The 3,864-nt window shown below is 42.0% G+C and overlaps 1 long non-coding RNA gene across 1 annotated transcript; it reads left to right on the forward strand.

Annotated features, from left to right (window-relative positions):
- Nucleotides 1–397: 397 nt before the first annotated feature.
- Nucleotides 398–2,614, forward strand: LOC147985199 (uncharacterized). Its single transcript, XR_015615102.1, has 4 exons — nucleotides 398–557; nucleotides 652–863; nucleotides 1,419–1,478; nucleotides 2,451–2,614. It is a non-coding gene; the product is annotated as an uncharacterized LOC147985199 (long non-coding RNA).
- The last annotated feature ends 1,250 nt before the right edge of the window (nucleotides 2,615–3,864 follow it).

The following is a 3,864-nucleotide window of genomic DNA, read 5'->3' on the forward strand; positions in this document are numbered from 1 at the left end:
CATATATAAGACCATATAACTATGTGAATTTTCTCGAAATTCTTATACTTATTTTCATTTGTCTTTTGGTGCTTTAATGCTGCTGTAAAAAAACGATTTAAAAAGAAAACAGCCGGCCCAGCTAGCGCCAGCCAAGCCCAGCCAGCGAGGCTAGCGAACCGAGCGAGGCTCCAGCGCTCGCTCAGCGCCCAGCCCCACGTGATAAAAAAAGAAGAACGAGGCCAACGCCCCAGGCAGGTTTCCCTCGCACGCTCGCTCTTCCTCTTCCTTGTTGACTCTCTCTCTCCCTGACCCTTGGACCCCACCTCTTCTTGTTTCTCCCCACAAATAGACAATAAAAACGTAAGCGTACAATGCTCCCGACGTTGCTTCGTTTCCAATTCTCGGAAATCTTAACTCCGGCCAACCTCACGACCAAGGAAGAAGTCCTATGAATAGCCACGACTCTCCTCGATCGATTTAGTTGAAAATCCCATGCCAAAACCATCTCTAGACGACGCACTCAACGTTCCAATCTCGCCTCAGAAGCTGCAGTTCATCGTCAGGTTGCAACGCCGGTGAGCCATCCCGAGTCTTGTCCTTTTGTGTTCCGACTTCTCTCGATCCCTACAATCATTTTGACAAGGTCCTTTGATCCCTCTCCATCTACAGAGGCCATACCGACCACGTTGTCTTCACCGGAGCATCCGGAGTTCGCGAGTTTCATCGCTTGGTTTTGTCACCGTTCATCATCACCGATCTTCACCGACTCCACCACCGGACGAGCCACTCTCCACCGCATCTCCTAGACACCCCGCCACCGCCCACGACTGCTGGAGCCACCACCACCACGGCCAATCACCTCCATCTCCTCACGTACTTCTGTAAGTGTACGCTTCTGTTCGTTCCAGTAAAAAAACCTTTTATGTTACGGATCGGGCGCCCTCTCCTAATCTAGCAGCAAACACCCGCCCAGCCAACCACAAAGCGCCATTTGTCGCCGGTCGAAATTAGTTTTTTTCAGAAAAATTCCTATTTCAGATTTCTGTCAGATTGTTCTTTTAGCGTATCTTTTAATCTATAGATCCGAATTAGTTGATTCTTTTTCCAACGGTTTCATAAAATCCCCTCTATCCAGAGAACCAAATGAAAAATATTTTTGAAAATTTTAAAATTTGAATTCAAACAGATCTGAATTCAAACTTCATTAGGCCGTAACTCGGGTTTCGTAACTCCATTTTAGGTGATTCTTTTTGCAAATCGAAGCTCGTAACGTGTATTTTCTGTTAGACCCAAACACACATATTTTTGCTACTATAAAAATTATGTTATGTACAGAAACTTTATTTGGTTGTTTTGGAGTTTTTTAAGTCTTTCATTTGTTTTCTTTTTGGATTTTTGCTTTTATGCTTATGTATGTTATTGCTTGCTTACGTTAGATCATCCCGAGTGCGAAGATTGCTACCACGAATCCTTAGAGTTCAACGATCGTCAGCAAGGTAAGTTCACACTTTGATCATATTTTTTCAATACCCAGTTTTTACTATGCATTAGTTTCACCCTCAAATATTGCATGAGTAGGATTGGGAACATGTGGTCATGCTTTGTAGTTCATGTGGTAGGAACCTATGACTTTGATCACCCCGGGTATATTCGTTATGTCATATATTGCTTAGCCATGCTCGTAGACAAGGATTGGTATGTGTGATCCATGCAAGTTGCGAGAGTTAATAATTTTAGGATACCCTAAGGTGGAAACTTTAATACACATCTGGGTGGATTGTTTGGGGCACCTGGAGAAACCAGTGCTTGCCCAAGGGGAATCCCGGAGTACCTGTGTGATTACCCTAGGTCCGCCACTCAGGCTCAAAGGGATCATAAGATATTTCATGCCTAGAAACTTCTGTGTGCAGCCACAAGCCATTATGGGCTCTAGCATAGTTGAGTAAGTTGTGTGACCTCTTTCCGTGGTAGACTAGCTGATGTAGGGGAAAGTAGGTGTACCGGTCTACCCAGGGTTAAGGGGAAACGCTTCTGAAAGGCTATGTCTCGATCTTCCGATCATGGAGGCGGTCGAGTCTTGTGGGGAAAAGTGCGCAAACCTCTACAGAGTGTACAAACTAATCATGATTAGTCGTGTCCCCGGTTATGGACAATTTGAGTATCTAGAAGTGAATTATTGGTTGATCTCATCACTCTATTTAATGAAATTATTGGGTTACTAATAACTTGGGAATTTTGGGATTGAGTGGGAGGAACCTTCTCAATAATGGCATTTTAACTTAGTAGTAATAAAAAAATTATTCCTTTGTTGTAGGGTAAAATTAGCTTTATGCAAAATAAAACTTAGAGCCTCCACCAGCTAAATTTTCATATAGAGATAGTCTTTTCATTTTTTATTATTCTATGGTGTGAAATTGCCAGCATATTCCATGTGCTGACCTACCCGGCTGCAACGTCTCATGTTGCAGACTTTTCCGACGAGGATTAAAGGTGCGATAGGTCGTTGTTCTGCACTCAGTTTGCCGTGGAGTTGGATGGACTCATTTACCTTCAATGCTTCCGCAGTTATTTTTATTGAGATGGCCTTTGGCCATATTATTGTAATAAATACTCTTTTGAGAACCTCGATGTAATAAAGAGTGATTAAACTATGTTATAATTCCTCGAGTACTGTGTGTGTCAGCATACCGATCCAGGGATGACACTTAAGCACAGAGACTTCGATCCATTTTGGGTCGGGTCGCTACACGAACCTCGTTGGTCAACCAGAGTACAAACCGCACCAGAGTGGTACGGTGATCCTGTTCTAGAAGTCATGTTACTAGACCATGATGAACCTACGAACTATGAGGAAGCGATGATGAGCCCATATTCCGACAGATGGCTTGAGACCATGAAATCTGAGATAGAATCCATGTATGAGAACAAAGTGTGGACTTTGGCGGACTTGCCCAATGATCGGCAAGCCATTGAGAATAAATCGATCTTCAAAAGGAAGACAGGCGCTGATAGTAGTGTTACTATCTACAAAGCTCGACTTGTCGAAAAGGGTTTTTGACAAGTTCAAGGTGTTGACTACGATGAGATTTTCTCACTCGTATCGATGCTTAAGGTCTGTCCGAATCATGTTAGCAATTGCCACATTTTATGAAATCTGAAAAATGGATGTCAAAACTGCATTCCTTAATGGATTTATTAAAGAAGAATTGTATATGATACAACCAGAAGGTTTTGTCAATCCTAAAGGTGCTAACAAAATGTGCAAGCTCCAGCGATCCATCTATGTACTAGTGCAAGCATCTCGGAGTTGGAATATACGCTTTGATGAGTTGATCAAAGCATATAGTTTTATACAGACTTGCGGTGAAGTCTGTATTTACAAGAAAGTGACTGGGACACTACATCCTTTCTAATAAGTATATGTGAATGACATATTGTTGATCGGAAATTATGTAGAATTTTCTGAAAAGCATAAAGGAGTGTTTTAAAGGATTTCTTAAAAGAAAGACCTCGGTGAAGCTGCTTACATATTTGGCATCAAGATCTATAGAGATAGATCAAGACGCTTGGTAAGTTTTTTCAATGAGTACATACCTTGACAAGATTTTGAAGTAGTTCAAAATGGAACAGTCAAAGAAGGAGTTCTTTCCTGTATTGCAAGGTGTAAAGTTGAGTAAGACTCAAAACACGACCACGGCAGAAAATAGAAAGAGAATGAAAGTCATTCCTTATGCCTCAGCCATACGTTCTATAAAGTATGCTATGCTGTGTACCAAACCTATTGTGTACCTTGCCATGAGTTTGGCAAGGGGGTACAACATTGATACAGGAGTGGATCACTAGACAACAGTCAAAATTATCCTTAGAAGACTAAGGAGATAT

This window comes from Triticum urartu, chromosome 2A (assembly GCF_056163025.1).
Source record: "Triticum urartu cultivar PI428250 chromosome 2A, HENAU_Tu73, whole genome shotgun sequence".
NCBI classification, from domain to species: domain Eukaryota; kingdom Viridiplantae; phylum Streptophyta; class Magnoliopsida; order Poales; family Poaceae; genus Triticum; species Triticum urartu.